Source organism: Lycium ferocissimum, chromosome 2, assembly GCF_029784015.1.
Source record: "Lycium ferocissimum isolate CSIRO_LF1 chromosome 2, AGI_CSIRO_Lferr_CH_V1, whole genome shotgun sequence".
NCBI lineage: Eukaryota > Viridiplantae > Streptophyta > Magnoliopsida > Solanales > Solanaceae > Lycium > Lycium ferocissimum.
The window spans coordinates 43,236,889-43,252,772 of NC_081343.1; the positions used below are offsets into that span (position 1 = coordinate 43,236,889).

The window sequence follows — 15,884 nt, forward strand, 5'->3', positions numbered from 1 at the left end:
TCCAAGGATTTTCTTAGCTTCACCTAAATCTTTCATGTAAAACTCCTTACTTAGCAGTTTCTTCAAATATTTATCTCTGTCATACTATTAGTATCAATAACCATATCATCAATATATAACAGTAAATAAATATTTGAATTACTAGATACTGTCATGTGGTACACGCAACTATTAAATGCACTTCTCGAGAAACCTTTAGTAATCATGAACGCATCAAATCTCTTGTACCATTGTCATTGTAACTGTTTCAAACCATATAAAGATTTCTTCAATTGACAAACCTGGTCTTCCTTTCCTTCAATAAGGAAAAACTCGGGCTGATTCATGAAGATCACCTCTTCAAGTTCACCATGTAAGAATGTAGTCTCGACATCAAGCTGATGAAGCTTCAAGTCATAATGGGCAACCAAAGATAGTAACAAACGAATTGACCTATGCTTCACGACTGGTGAGAAAATCTCATTGTAGTCGATTCCCTCCTTCTGACAAAAGCCCTTAGCAACCAATCTCATTTGTATCTAGCATCTTCTACACCCGAATGCCATCCTTTTTTCTCAAGACCCATTTGCAGCAAATGCTCTCTCTCTTCCCCTTTGGTAGACTCACCAAATCCCATGTCCGGTTCTCAGTGCAGACTCTCTATCTTCTGGCCACGGCTAAACACCATTGATCAGCTTCACCATGTTGACACCTGACTTTTGATCTCCCGTAATTTATTTTTATTACTCAGGGTCCTTGGATAATAAATAAGATAATTTTGCACCCTTATAGAAATTTTGAATAATTTTAAACAATTATTCAAGTTACTAATTTACTTTTATAAATTAATGAGGGAACCTTCAAGGCTCTATTAATTATTCAAAAATTTATCAGCAGTTTTACATTATTTTACAATATTTTTATAATTTAAAAGCAGCAGAACAATTTTAAACAATTGTTCATTTAATTCGGTAAAATAAGAAAAAATATATAAAAGGCAATTTATTTTTATTTTATATCTGAGGAATTTGAGTAATTAAAAGAATTTACAATTTTTACCCCTCAAGCTTTGAATTATGATATATGTGCATATTTGTGCCATTTTGGCCAAATTGTTTTAAAATGATGATTTTAGTTATTGTTATTCTTGCATAAATGACCACCTCATAATTAACCAATTCATGGTTCAATATAGCTGGGGGTCAATTTTGCAAATGCTGAATTATAAATGGCCTTGATTGAAATGTCCAAGCCATGGGAAAATTAATTAAGGACATTAGCGCAAAATAGCTTTAATTGGTTAAATTAATTATCAAATAAGTGTTATATTTATAAAATGATTAATTGCAAGTAGCATTTCGCAATTGATTACAAAGGTTACTATAATTGCAATCCTCATTTCATTTAGGTCAATTTGAGGTCACGTAAAATGAGTTTAAAACACTTTGTTAATGACATTGCCCTTCATTTGACCTCGTTTTAATTGTTTCTTTGTACGACTGCGTGCCTTAAACAACGACAAAATTCCTATTCTACCATTGCGAGTATACATTCATTAAATATACGCTCATGTACGCCATGATATACAAAATATTTCAAAAAGTTAGTGTTAAAAGAGAGCAAGCAGGCTCAGCTCACAAAAGGCCGTAATTCGGCCCGATGATACATAATACCCTCATAATAACAAAAGAAATCAGAGGAAGGCTATATTGCAAAAATGGACCCCTGTACCTACGTACCACCACAAGCCTGTCTCCGTCATCACCACCTACCACTCCTTTCTCGGCCCCGTCCCATTGCTACTGGCTAGTGGTGTGAAGAGAGAAGGCGAAGCCATTCATGCTCCGTCCTTCTCTCTACGAAATCGTGCCACCACTTAAAGGTACAATCCATGTATTTCTTTATTTTTCATTTTTTACAATTGTTAGACATCGTTTAGCCGTTGATTGAAATTTTTGGTAACCAACCCTTCACTATGAATCTCAGGTTGAATGCTTGAAATATGATTCCCAATATCGAAAATATAGTGTTTTTTTGTTGATGTTTTCAGACTGTGTAACCCCATCCCTACAAGTTAGGAAAGGGGAGAAAAATTGAGGAAATAAAAATATTGGCTGGCATTTGATTTTGAGTTAAAGTTTTATTTAGTTAAAAAAATTATCTACTTTAGGATCTCAAAATCTTTGTTTTCCTAGTATAAAAATCTACTTACTTTATTTAAAGTGGTGTTGTTTTATTTAGGCTCTCGAGAGGGAAAAGTGAGCTCTCAAGTCTATTCTTATGAGGTCATGTACAAAAAGGTAATCTTCTTTGTTTATTGCTTTTTCTTACTGTTATAATTTACACCTTAGTTTGCTGTTTTGATTAGTTGTTCTTTATAGTAGATAGTCATGAAGGCTTTAACTATATTATGCTTTGGTTATACTTAGTTAAAGTTCGGTATTGTTAGTGCAAAGCTGGATGATGTAGATTAGTATTTTTGTTTATGGATCTTGACTAGATAGCTTGTTTAATGAGAATAATCCAGATAATGAGCTAACTGTGTTAATCATGTGTCCAGTAGTATAACATATTATTCACCTTGTAAAACGGTGTCATTAACTTTGAGTCAAGTTAGGTCATATTGCTACGTGCTGTACGTTCCGTGCTGCCATCATAGATCCGTGAATTTTCCTGACTCATTAAATGAACTGCAGGAAAGATATGACTGGGTATATTTGCTTGGTACTAGTTCAGCTTGCTGGTATGATAAAAAGGGCAAAGAGGGATTAGTTGATTTGTCCGATGGTCTTTTAAAAGGGAAACAGTCATCACCCGCCTTATCCGTTCCCCGGTGTTGTATTCTCGTATTGTCCGTGTTGTTCATGACACATGTTCTAGAGTATAGCTTGTTGAAATGGTCATATATGATTAGGAAGTAATTGTTTGGTTTTGTGCTAGTGTGTTCTTGTCCTGGGATTGAATTTTACCTATCGGGTTGTTAGTAAGATGCCCATTCGATTGAGAGTGACCTCAAAATGCGTAAGGGTGGCAATTCTCATTTGGTTTTCTTTTTAAAATTCATATGGAACCTCCCATTTAAGCTTGACCTTTGCATCTGTGTATAAATTTCCCATCTTGCTTGTTTGAAGTTGCTTTCACCATGTATTTTATGGTTGCTTGGTTTTTTTTTTTATGTGGAAACATTGACCCCTACTTGTCACGCCCCGAACCATGGCCTAGGCGTAACACGGCACTCGGTCCTTGCTTGCACGTGTCCGAGCGAACCTCATGGCATGGGCATCAAAATAATATAATCTATATGATGCAATTTAAATGAATCATGAAAATGTAATTGCGGAATAAAGTCTTGAAATTATCTCATAGCATGAAAAATCATAAAAATGTAATAGTCTGCAAACATGAAAGCATAACTAACTCTGTAAACTAACATCTGTCTATGAAACCTCTAAAACATGTCTGAATACTAACTACCAGGACATGGCCCTAGACTACCATAAACTGAATACTAGTGCAAACTCCATGTTGAACCCCGAGAGGAGTGGGGCTCACCAATAAGCTAATAACTGAGGTGATCCTACTGCGCAGGTGTATGCTCCTGAAAACCGCATCCGCACCGTGAAGTGCAGTTCCCGGAAAAAGAGACGTTAGTACAATACGGTGACAAGACTAGTATGTAAAACCTGCTGAAATAAAGAACATGGCACAACATAGGTATAGGACATGAACTGAAACTGAATGTAACTTGAAATGAGCATGAAACGCGAGTAAAGTCTAAAAATAGTAAATAAATGAAAATACATATATATAAAACTGCTTGTAACGTGGGGAATGCTATAGTATAACCGACAACATGATCCGGCACTTAAGGCCCCAATGCCAAATAACTCACAATTTTGCCGGATATGAGATTTAAGTAATAATAAGCATGTAAGGATCCAACCGCATAATAAAGGTGTTGCCTTGTCGACAACCCTTATCCTACGGTGGCTACGTAGTTTCAAGCTTTACTGAGCCTTCTCGGTTAACTAAGCAAATCCCAAAAAAACATGAACATGATATAGTTGGCTAAGAAGCCCACGATTTTCATGAAATAACTTGTAATCATGATTTCACGAAATAACTTGTAACATGGTTTCATGAAATATCTTGTAATATGGTTTTATGAGATAACTTGTCATAGTCTTGCAAACATGTTCTTGATTCATGAGTAATAACAATAGTTCATAATTATATATATAATTGACTTGAAAACATGCTTGTAACTTGCTAGATAAAAATCATAAAGTTTCATATAAACATAACGAGAACATACGAGGAAGAATTCATGATTCATGGATTAAGCTAGGGTTCCTAATAACCGTAATGGAAGATTAGGAATACAAATAACGAATATAGATACAAATTCATATACATAAATACATAAATATGGGCTACCAATATGTTTGGTTTAATGCCCTAGGTTTGAACTTCACGAATATCAAGAAACGAAGCATGGGGAAGAACGAGAGATTCACATGTAGATGGAAGTTCTACATACCTTAATTGCTCCAAAAACTTGAATTAAAGACTTGAATTTTGGAGAAGATTTCATAAATCTTGATTCTTGAACTTTGAGACGGGTTTTCTTGAAAACCCTAGATTAGAAACAATGATTTCTTGCTTAGATTATTAGTATATGTTAGAATTCGAGTTGGAAGGGTTGGATTGACTTACCTTGATGTTTTGGATTGTTGCTAGGGCTTGGAATTGTGAATAATGAAATAAAAGAACTCGAAGGCTTGAATTTATACAAGAGTGAGTGTTAAAATTATACGGACATATTATACGGTCCGTATAAAGTTATACTTAGTCCGCCTAATATGACCATATTTTATCATGGCGCAAAATGTAACGTCGGGTTGAGGTTTCATGAAGTACGGACGAATTATACGATCCGTATAAAATTATATGGGCCGTATAACCGTCGTATAAATACGACTTAAATGTTGAACGGATCGCTCTATAATCTTTTAGTAAAATGGCCATAACTTTTTGTAAAGATGTCCCCTTGACCCTCATAATATACTGTTCGAAAGGTATTTCAAAGGACTACAACTTTCATTTAGGAAGTTTTAAAGGGGTTATGGTCTTTAGAAGTAAGACCTTCTACAAACTCACTTGCAAACATGCCCCGTAGAGTGGCTTCCAACTTTGCTTTGCCCAAAGACATTCCTTATGACTCGATTAGTTTTCAAAACACTTCCTATAACCCTTATATTGGTTCCATTATATTATCATCATGTGAGTCAAACCTTCGCCCGAAGCTACGAGGTGTTACACTACTGAGCTAAAGTGTGGCGGTTTAGTCTTAATCCTGTCAGCATGAAGCTTCTGTGTCATTCCATGATCATGTGAACTAGCCTATTTGCTTCTATATGTCATATACTTAGATAATGGTGGTCAACTTGTAATCCATAAGCCATGTTCTGTGACTTTACTTAATTTCCCTAGACTGCTTCTATATTCCCATGCACATATATCACCTGAACCTGATATTAAGTTTGTTGTTGTCTCTTATTATACCTGCATTTTAGTTAGCATTGTCTTGACATCACAAATCTTGTATTCCACTTAGCTAGCCTGCATGACTCTGTGGCTTGAAACTCCAAAAACCCTATTTTGCTTTTGCTTGCCACATCATTAGTTAAACCACCATTGTTCAATATCAAATTAACCATGCAATGCATGCCTTTATCAGAATGTCATACTGTTATGCTTGTTTTGTCTATTCTTGTCAAGATCCTGCATGGTTTTCTAAGTGTGTGTGTGCCCCCTTATGCCATATCTATTTTGTTTTTTAGTCTCAAATGTTATAGGTTGAGTTATCCATGAATATCTGCTTACAATGTCCATTTGAGTTGCCTAAAGTGTCTTCATTCATTTGTGTTAAAGTCCTTAGGCCATACTTTTGCCATATCTGGCTTTGTCTGGTATGCTTACCATTAGACTGTTTTGTCTTGTCCTATGTGCCCTTCCCTGGGACCTTGTGCCCTCGAGACGTTCCCACGTATCCTTATTGTTGCTTCCAAATGAGTCCTATCTAATTGATTGCTTTCTTGTAAATGATATATGGACTGTTAGTGTCAATTCTAATTGCAAAGTATAGTTTGAATTATGCATATTTAAATGACTTCCCCTCTTTGTGAGTTTCATTCAATGACCACGGCTCTCTATGTAGCATGCTCTGTGGATCTAAGGTCATACTGTAACCTATTGCTTTTCCACCCTTCCTACCTTGTCTGTAATACTTGACTGAATTGCATATCCATGACTGCCCTTCCCTTTATTCTCCCCTGAGTATATGTAGTTGACTTAGAGTAGGCTGCTTCTTTCATAATGGAAAACCCTGCACATCCTTTCCTCTCACCCCTCTGTGTTGCTGCTTTGTTTTTTTTTTTTTCCCTTTCTTTCCAAGTCTATTCTCTGAAGCTTTTATGAGTCAAAATTGAGTACACAGCTTAACCTTTTTTTGATTAACTTTTAAATTCCATGCATGCCCAACCCATTTGAGCTCTGAATGACCTTTTGATCTGTGTTTTCCTCGAACTGCTTCAGTTAAGTGTTCATTTCTTGAGATAATGGACTTTCATTCAAATGATTACCCCCCCCCCCCCCCCCCCCTACCACGACCTAAAGCATGCTCCCCTTCTCAAAGATTTCCCTGCTTCTGTGATAAGCCTATATGCATGTTAGGTTTCCATAGTTAGCTCAGCATGTTACCTGCTTCTTTCAAGTGATAATTGGATATTATGTTACTTGGTTGCTTATGCTCTCATATGGCTTGACTTCTTTTTTGTGTCGTGTGACTAGTATGTAATTGTTTCTGTGATTCATGTCTATTCCTATAAACTTTCCCCATGCCTCTGTGGATTATTTTGTAGCTGTAATTATGTTTTTAATTCTTTCATGCACTTCCTGATTGGTCCATTATAGTCCCACTATGACTGAGTTTGCCTCTCATATATTCTTGATTTCACTATGACTTGTTGGTAACTTCACCTGTGCCCTTCCCCTACTCACCTTCATCACACTTTGCTCTAGCTAGCTCTTCCCTTTCCTCTCTCTTCCTACTTGACTGTTAACATGTAAATTCATGCCTACCATCCTACCTCTCATTTTGAGTGCATTGTTTGACCTCTATAAGTGTTACTCTGAGCTGTAGCAATCCATTATAATTATATGCCTTAACCATGGCTACTTTGCTGTCTTCTACTTTAACATATTAGTATACATAGCATCTACCCCATCATGATATGTATGAACTGTTTCCCGATACTGCCTGCCCTTATGTGATCATGACCCTGCCTCCTCTTGTCTGAACTTGTTGGCTTGGATATCAGTATGTTGCATCATTTTCTTTTACCTGTGCTTTGGCTTACCTAATTCATCTTGCATCACATAGGATTTGGACCTTTTTTCTTTCATCTCTCGCATTCTCGCACGTTCATGCTTAAGTCCGTTCATTGAATCTTGCTTTCGTTTTTGAACTATGAACACCATATGGGTTGGCTAAACTAATACTTGTGATTGACACTGAGTTGTCTACCCCTGTTGTTGCTATTATTCACATTAGTTTTTACTTGTCTATGCACCCTTCACATCCTGAAGTAGAACCTGCTACATCTTATCTGAACATTGAAGTTGTCTAATTGTTTTGCTTGAGAACTAAGTTGAACACACCCATGCTTTGTGATATATGTGCCTTGGCATTTCTATAACTGCTGCCTGCTACCTGGTTTACCATGGCTTATCTCAGCTATACTTCCATTAGTGTATTGTTTTTATGCTCACATGCTGTGTTTGTATCATTCCAGTACTGCCTGTTCCTTTTGTATTTTGCTGTGATCTTTATATACTCTGTGCTCTCTCTGTTCCTTCTCAAATGGTGTTTACCAATTCGAGGCCAAGTGTGGTAATTCGGGGTTGCCCTAATCTCCCCGGTGTTAGCCATGCCTGGGGTCCTTAAAAGCCCCTTGGAACTTGTGCGATATCGGAATTATGGGATTAGAACCTAGTCCCCATGCCATTTTAAGCCTTAGAATAATGTGAATACTATTTTGATGGGTAAAGGGGTAAGTATAGTATTAAGTGTGATTTGTGTATATGTGTGTATAATTATGTACACTGCCTTATAGATATGTGTATAACTGTGTATACTCACTCTATATACATAAGTATGTGTGTATTCATGTATGTAGTTACCTTAGTGATAAGTTCAGAAAATTATAAACTAACTGTGTTTTCTTTTCTCTCCTCCTCCTCCTACCACGAGGCCGGTCGGGTCAAATGCATAAAACCACCCCTTGGGCCTAAGGCCCAAGTGGGGATACTACTTCAAAATGGAGTTCAGGAAGACAAAGAAGATAGCGAGGCGCGCAGAAGGACCAGCCATGGGTGAAAATGGCCAACTAGGGGCTTGGTACGCCCCTAGTCTAACTTAGCCCCTTTTAATTAATCAGTGGTATTCATTGTTGTATTTGTATTTGAAACTTGTATTCAAAACTCATACATAGTGGAAATATATGATTGGAACTAGACGTCATAGGACAACGGTTCTTATGCCGTTTAGTCGACTTTAGGTCCCTGTACGCGATTTTTAAAAAACCACGGACTCAAACATAATGCCTTTTTTTACAACTAAGTAAAAAACGAGACCTCTCAAAACTGCTTTCAAATAAATCACTATTGATTTTTTCTAAGTTTAAACAGCAATCACATTTTTATAAAGGTATTTCACACAAAATAAGTTGATTAACTTAACTCCTACTCCAAACTGAATTTCCAAAATAAGCTTTAAATAGAAAGATTTAACGTAATTGTCTTTAACCTATACAACTTCATTGATGAGTGGCAAATCTTTGACAAAAATATCGGACAAGTTTTAAACTTAAACAAAAAAAAGATTTTTTTTTAACCGCGTTATAAATACCCGTTTCTGGAAAATGCAGGCAAATGAAAGATTTTAAGCACAAAACACTGTTTTGGCCCAAAGCAGGCCCAAATTAACGGATATTTACGGACAATATATACTCATTTTAAATATAAAAATGCCCTTATAAACGTATAAAGAACCTACGCGTAATATAAAGTTCCGGATAAGACTGAGACGCAACAATACGAGTCAACCCAAGCCCCGGTGTATGAGTATAAAATAAACAACTTATAAAAAATAACATTTCTTTTACACTTCTTTTACAAATTATACTTATTCCTTGTATATAAAAGGAAACTACTTATATTCGGATATGATAAATCCCAAACTACGATACCCTATAAATAAAGGGGGCATATTCAAATTCTTCCAAAAATATGATATGCAAAAACTATCTGTGACAGTTTTTTTTTTTAATGGAAAATTAAACACAAAATAAACAGTTTAAGCAAATACTCATACACTGAAATTCGAAGGTCAACCGTATAGTACGGATGCTTAATATTGGGGTGCCTAACACCTTCCCCAGAGGATCATCAGAACTCTTACCTAGAACTCTGGATCACGAACGTCTTTTCACGGTATTCGAATAAGCCCTTCACAGCTGGTTTTTCTAATTTCCTAAATATTAGGTGGCGGCTTTTTTTCAAAACAAAGTCCAAAAGAGCACCAATGAGTTCGTAGTAGCCTTTTATGCCTTACCATCGCGTAAAAAGCGAACCGTTACACACTACACATGGTAGCTTTTGTATAGCTTGAGGGTTCCAGATCCTTTATTTCCTCCTCGGCAGTAGCTAATTGATATGATCCGACTTGGCACACTTAACTTCAAGACATCCACTCAAGGCCAAGGCATGGAACTTCACACTCTACAAGCGGCGTGGATGACAAGGATGGCATGGAAGGCCTTTGGAGGCTCCTATGAGCCACACAAGATGGCTTACGATGTGTGGAAAGCAACTTGGGCGAGGCTCGGAGAAGAAGCTACTAGAAAGGAGGCCTAGAACTCAAAAGTGGCTAGAAGTGCAAAGGGATAAAAATGCAAATGTGGCTAGACATGCAAAAGAAGGGGCATAGATGCAAATGGTCATAATTGCAAGCTTTGAGGATTGGATGATGGCTATATGTGCAAGACGGAGTCTTTCAAGTTTCAAGCCAACATCCAACTAGCCAAACAAGGCCCTTGCCTCATTAATGGCATTTTTGTAATAACTTTGTCTTCTTTAGTCTAGGAGTATAAATACTAGACTTAGATATTTCATTTACTTAGATTATGATGAATTGAGAATACTCCTTTGGAGAGATAGATTATTTAGCTAGGATTAGCTTTAGATTAGTGATAGTTAATGGTGGATTCCATTGTTGGTTTTGAACCGATTTCCATTGATTTCATGAAGGGTTGTTCATTTGTGGATTCAACTGAATTTCCCTTGCCTTCATTTCAAATAGTATAGGTTCTTTGAATTGAATCAAATTGAGAGGGTCTAGGTTTCATATACTTAGGTTTGCTCATAGGTTCATTATTCATTGGGTTTTGCTTCTATCCCTCTTCTTCTCCTCCCAAATTCTTCACTTCTCATCCCTTGATTTCTTCGTTATCTTTATTTTCGCGTATTTGTTGTTTGAATCTGTGTCTTCCACAAGCCGGATCCTATGACTAATGCATAGGCCACAAGATTAGCTTGCGAAGGCTGAGGATAATATTTTGGATTAGGCTTTGGAGTTCGTTTGTCCCTTCCAGTAGCTATACTGTATGGTTCACCTTCAGGTACTACTGTGTGAGCTTTTTTATTAGCTGACTCCACTTGAGTCACTTGATCCTCCTGCTTGGTGAGTTTCACATTTTCCTCCACCATATCTGTTGTAAGAACTTTCTATCTTGCAAACTCAATAGAAGTCTTTCCAGGATCAAGCATAGAGGCCTCATCAAAAGTAATATCCCTACTGATTACAAACTTAAGAGGATCTAAACTCCATGTTCTATATCCTTTTACCCCTACAGCATATCCCATAAATCAACATTTTCGAGTTCTAGGTTCTAGTTTTTCATCACTTACATGATAATATGCGGGACATCCAAAGATTCTTAAGTACGAGTAATCAGACGGTTTACCTTACCATACCTCATTTAGAGTTTTGAAGTCAATCGCTGATGCTAGAGAACGATTAACAACATAACAAGCAGTATTTACTGCTTTCGCCCAGAAATTCTTAAGCATCTTGGCATTAGAAAGCATACATCGTGCTTTCTCAAGAAGAGTGCAGTTCATCCTTTCAGCTACTCCATTCTATTGTGGTGTATGCCTAACAGTTTTATCTCTCAATACACCATGAATCTTGTAGAAATTGTCAAATTCTTCATTGCAAAACTCCAAGCCATTATATGTTTGAAGACACTTAATCTTTCTACCACACTGATTTTCAATTAATGTCTTCCAGTTTTTGAAATTCTCAAAGACACCACTTTTAACCTTTAAGAAGTATACCCAAACCTTGCGTGAAAAATCATCAATGAAAGTAAGAAGATACCTCTTGCCAACCTTGGATGGAACCTGAAATGGACCCCATAAATTTGAATGAATGTAGTCAAGTACCCCTTCGGTTTTGTGCTTGCTCGTGCTAAAGCTGACCTGTTTATGCTTTTTAAGGACACAATGCTCACAAAAATCAAGTGTACTAATCTCCTCACCCTTCAAAAGGTTTCGATTGTTCAAAATTACCAACCCTCTCTCGCTCATGTGACCTAATCTCATATGCCACATCTTAGCCTTGTCATCATCTGATAACTGTGAGGTTGCAGCATTCGCAGTACCTAGAATGGTGCTGCCCATAAGTACATAAAGACCACCCTCCAGTTTGGCCTTTAACATGACTAGAGAACCCTTGGTCACATTGCAGATTCCACCTTCACCCGCATGCTTATGTCCAAGCTTATCAAGAGTACCAAGAGAGATCAAATTCTTTTTCATATCAGGAATATGTCGAATATTAGACAATGTTCTTATGATGCCATCATGACACCGTATACGGCTGAACAATGCTTGTTGTTTCACATACTGCATCGTTATCCATAAGTAGAGTCCCGCTCTTCTGCTCGTAGCTAGTGAATCACTCTTTTCGGAAGCACATGTGAAAGGTACAAGCTGAATCTAAAATCCACTTGTGTGTCTGAACAACATCTGTTGAAGCGATTCTTAGCACACAATCTTTCCAAATGTCTGAGGTACCTGAACTGTAAATGCATCGGCTGTTGTTTTATCAATCTTCTTAATTAGGCATTCCCTCTCAAAGTGATTCTTTTGATGAAAACCCCAACATTCAGCATCCTTCCTACTCACCCTTTTCTTAGAATTTAACCTAGCTATTGATTTGCCTCTCCCTCTTTCGCTTGAGTGACCTCTAACCGTCAAGCCCTCATCATGATCCTCTTTCTCACCATTGTTGATATGGTTTCTTAATGCATCCGAATTTAATACATGTCTTACCATATGTAACATGACCACCTCCTTACTATACATCATTGAATTAACTACATCTTTTTACGCCGGTGATAATGAAAATAGTAGAGTGCACGCTAGTTCTTCATCTCCCACTTTAATATCAGCATGAGTAAGATCCATAGCTAATTTATTAAAAGCATCAAGATAATCCTGTAAAGTTGTACCTGTCTTCATCTTGAAGGTGTGTAAATGCTGCCTTAACAACATTCTAGTTGTTACTGATTTATTTTAGTAGAGATCTTCAAGTTTCTTCCACAAACTCGCAGTTGTTTTTCTCGGTACTGACTTCACATAACACGCTGTCTGATAAGGTTAATTGAATTGTGCTAAACGCATCCATCTCAATCTTCTGCAAACGCATCCATCTCAATCTTCTGCTTCTCGGCCTCTTTCGTATTTTCGGGATACGAGTCGTCCAAAGCATAGACTGATGCTCCTTTCCGTAACAACACCATGATCTTGATCTTTAAGATGTTGAAGTTATTACTTCGCCCATCAAAATTTGCTACCTCAAACTTCATAGATGCCATAGTCTACTCGTCTCCTAGATCTTACGACATGTAGACTCTGATACCATTTGTAACAACTTTGGACCTAACTCACACCCCAAAAAGCTATTAAGGTGGGAGAACCCAAGGCTATTTAAACCCACATAAGCATATTATGCCCACCGATATGGGACATAACAAACCACCACGCTCTGCATCCTTCTTCCTCAATGGTTGTACGCTAGACATTACTAGCCCCGGGCGAACATTGTCTTACCGGCGTCACCATCTAAGGCACGACAGGCATGACAGGCACGAACGGCGGTGGGTGGCTCTGATACCAATTATTAATGCGGAAACGATAAAAACACAGTAATTAATGTGGTTCGGATCGATGTGATCCTAGTTCATGGAGAACGACCGGCACTTTTATTAATATCAAGGAAGAAAGTAAGTTACAAGATTGAATACTCTTAGGAGCTAGGTTTTGTCCTACTTAATAAATCCTAGCTAGTATATATTTATACTAGTAGGTCTAATCCTTTCCTAGAATGGATTTAAATCCCAATAACACTCGAAAACCAACAAAGAAAAAAGTTTCCTTTTATTTCTTTCCGCTTTTGAGTAGGAATTAATTGCCTTGAATGTCTTCTCAACTTCACAATATATGTACAAACAATTGGAAGGCAAAAGCAAAGGAAGGAGAAATAGTATAAAGTGACATTGTTTGGTACAAACAGCAGTGAAAGTCGTTTGGTCAGGCGCCTCACTTTGCTAGATGTCGTGGGTACGAAATTCAACAGCTTCATTCGTTGTTTTTACATATATATTTCCCTCTTATACAGAAATAAAAAAGGATACTTGGCCAGGTTCAAACCGTGGACCTCATAGAGTTAACAAAACTGTGAACCTACCGGTCTAAAGTATTGTATTCTAGTTATTCTAACAAGATTATATTAGACCGCTTAAGGAAGAATGTTGCTTCCCTAATTAGATGTGTGCTATATTTTTTTTATTTCATCTTCTTTCTTGTCAATAAAATTGGTTAAGATCGATTTACGGAATCACATGAATGACGGTTTTTTTAGTGATCCTTTAGTGCCTTGTATAGGAAAAATAATGTTTCATATATTTTCTAATGAGGTAATTTTGAATATGTTTCAAAAAAATGAAAATTCATCAAGGAAAGTTATAGCAATATACGTAAGTGGTACCTTTTTTTTTTTAGTATGCTTTTTTTTTTTTTTAAATATGACGTCATAATGTTTTATTTATTTGTTTCATTTAAAATGTGACACCGCTTACTAAAAATTCTGCATATGCCACTGCTACCAAAAAGACGAAGCATAAATATTAATCAACATACACATTTTGGCTCTTAAGTTTCTTTCTTGTCATTCCTCATTTGGTGAGTTCATATTTCATTGATTACATATGAACCGCCAATCAGATTATGTTACATCACCATTAGGAAAGTGATTTTCTATGATACTGGAAAGTAAATTAATTTCTACTCTCATACCATTTATAATAAATCACTTGCCGATATGTTTAAACTCATTTCAGATTGTATTAATCTTAATTTAAAAATTAAGAATGATCCTAAAAACTATATATAGCTCAACAAATGAAGCATGTATTTGTACAAGATCTATAACTAATTAGTTTACATAGTTAGTAACTTCATAACACACACTTTACAGCCATGGCAATGGAGAAGTCATCCTTCATTTTGGTTTCCTTTGTTTGTCTGATTCTCATTGCAATTGGTATCGCTCTCCTTTATTCCTCTCTCATTGAATAGCTAACATAATTTTCTTATCAATTGTCGTTGCTAAACCGTGGTTGAATAAACATAACAATATTTTTTTGCTGTTTAGTAACAGAATCGTTCGTCACTAACTCTTTTCATTGTAGTGATTTTTTGTATAATGTCCAAAAGTACTGTAGCAATCAAATGAAAGCAAAATTATTTATATATACACACTTTCTGACGAAATTTGACTTTAATTTATCTATAGGATTGTCGAGTTTCGAAGTTGAAGCTGCAACTGCTCCGGCATGCCACAATGATTGGAAGCAATGTGTGAGCTATTGCGGACCAATGACTCCATATTGTATCTTTGGACATTGCAATTGTGGCGTAGCCCCCGTGCCGCCACGGAAGGCTATTAGATCTTTGATAAAATTTTAATTAGGATTCTATGATTAATTGATTATCCAGAAGATTATGTATCTTCATTTCCGTATTTTGTCTGGTTTTCGAATGAAATAATGATTGCAATGGTGATTTCTTATTTTGACCTTTTATTCAGTGTTATACTATCAGATCTCTCTATCATAGTCTCGTTCGTTATGATAATTTTTGGCTTTTATAACGTTGATTATTATACACCTGTAATGTCATTTCACTTTTAAATATTGTTTGGTTGTAAAAATTATTCAAAAAATCATCTTTTTTCTTTCTTAATGTTATAAAACGATTAAAGTAGTTACTCCCTCCATTCCAATTTGTTTTTTGACTTGATACGGAGTTTAAAAAAGTAGAGAAGACTTTCGAATCTTGTGGTCTTAAACTAATAGAATGTACCAAAATGTCCTTTAATCTTGTGGTCTTAAACATGCCATGTGGGAAGTTGAAATCAAAAAGTTGCCAAAAAAAAAAAAGAGGCATTCTTTTTTAAATGGACTAAAAAGGAAAGTAAGACAAACAAATTGAAACAGATGGAGTATTTAAATTTAAGTCGTGACGGCACCAACACCCCAATCCGGTAGGTGAATCATGATTACTAGTTTTATTTCCATTTTAATTTAAGTGGAAAATAAACATGTGAATCAACTATAAGTCGATCATAACTGAGTCTCAATAATCATAAATACGGAAAATAGCGGAAATACACTCAAATTTGGTGATATGAATACAGGAGCCTAAGAGTAATCAAC

General features: G+C 36.3%; 1 long non-coding RNA gene across 1 annotated transcript; it reads left to right on the forward strand.

Annotated features, from left to right (window-relative positions):
* The first annotated feature begins 14,574 nt into the window (after positions 1-14,574).
* On the forward strand, positions 14,575-15,242 carry LOC132048082 (uncharacterized). Its single transcript, XR_009412895.1, has 2 exons — positions 14,575-14,710; positions 14,963-15,242. It is a non-coding gene; the product is annotated as an uncharacterized LOC132048082 (long non-coding RNA).
* Positions 15,243-15,884: the final 642 nt, after the last annotated feature.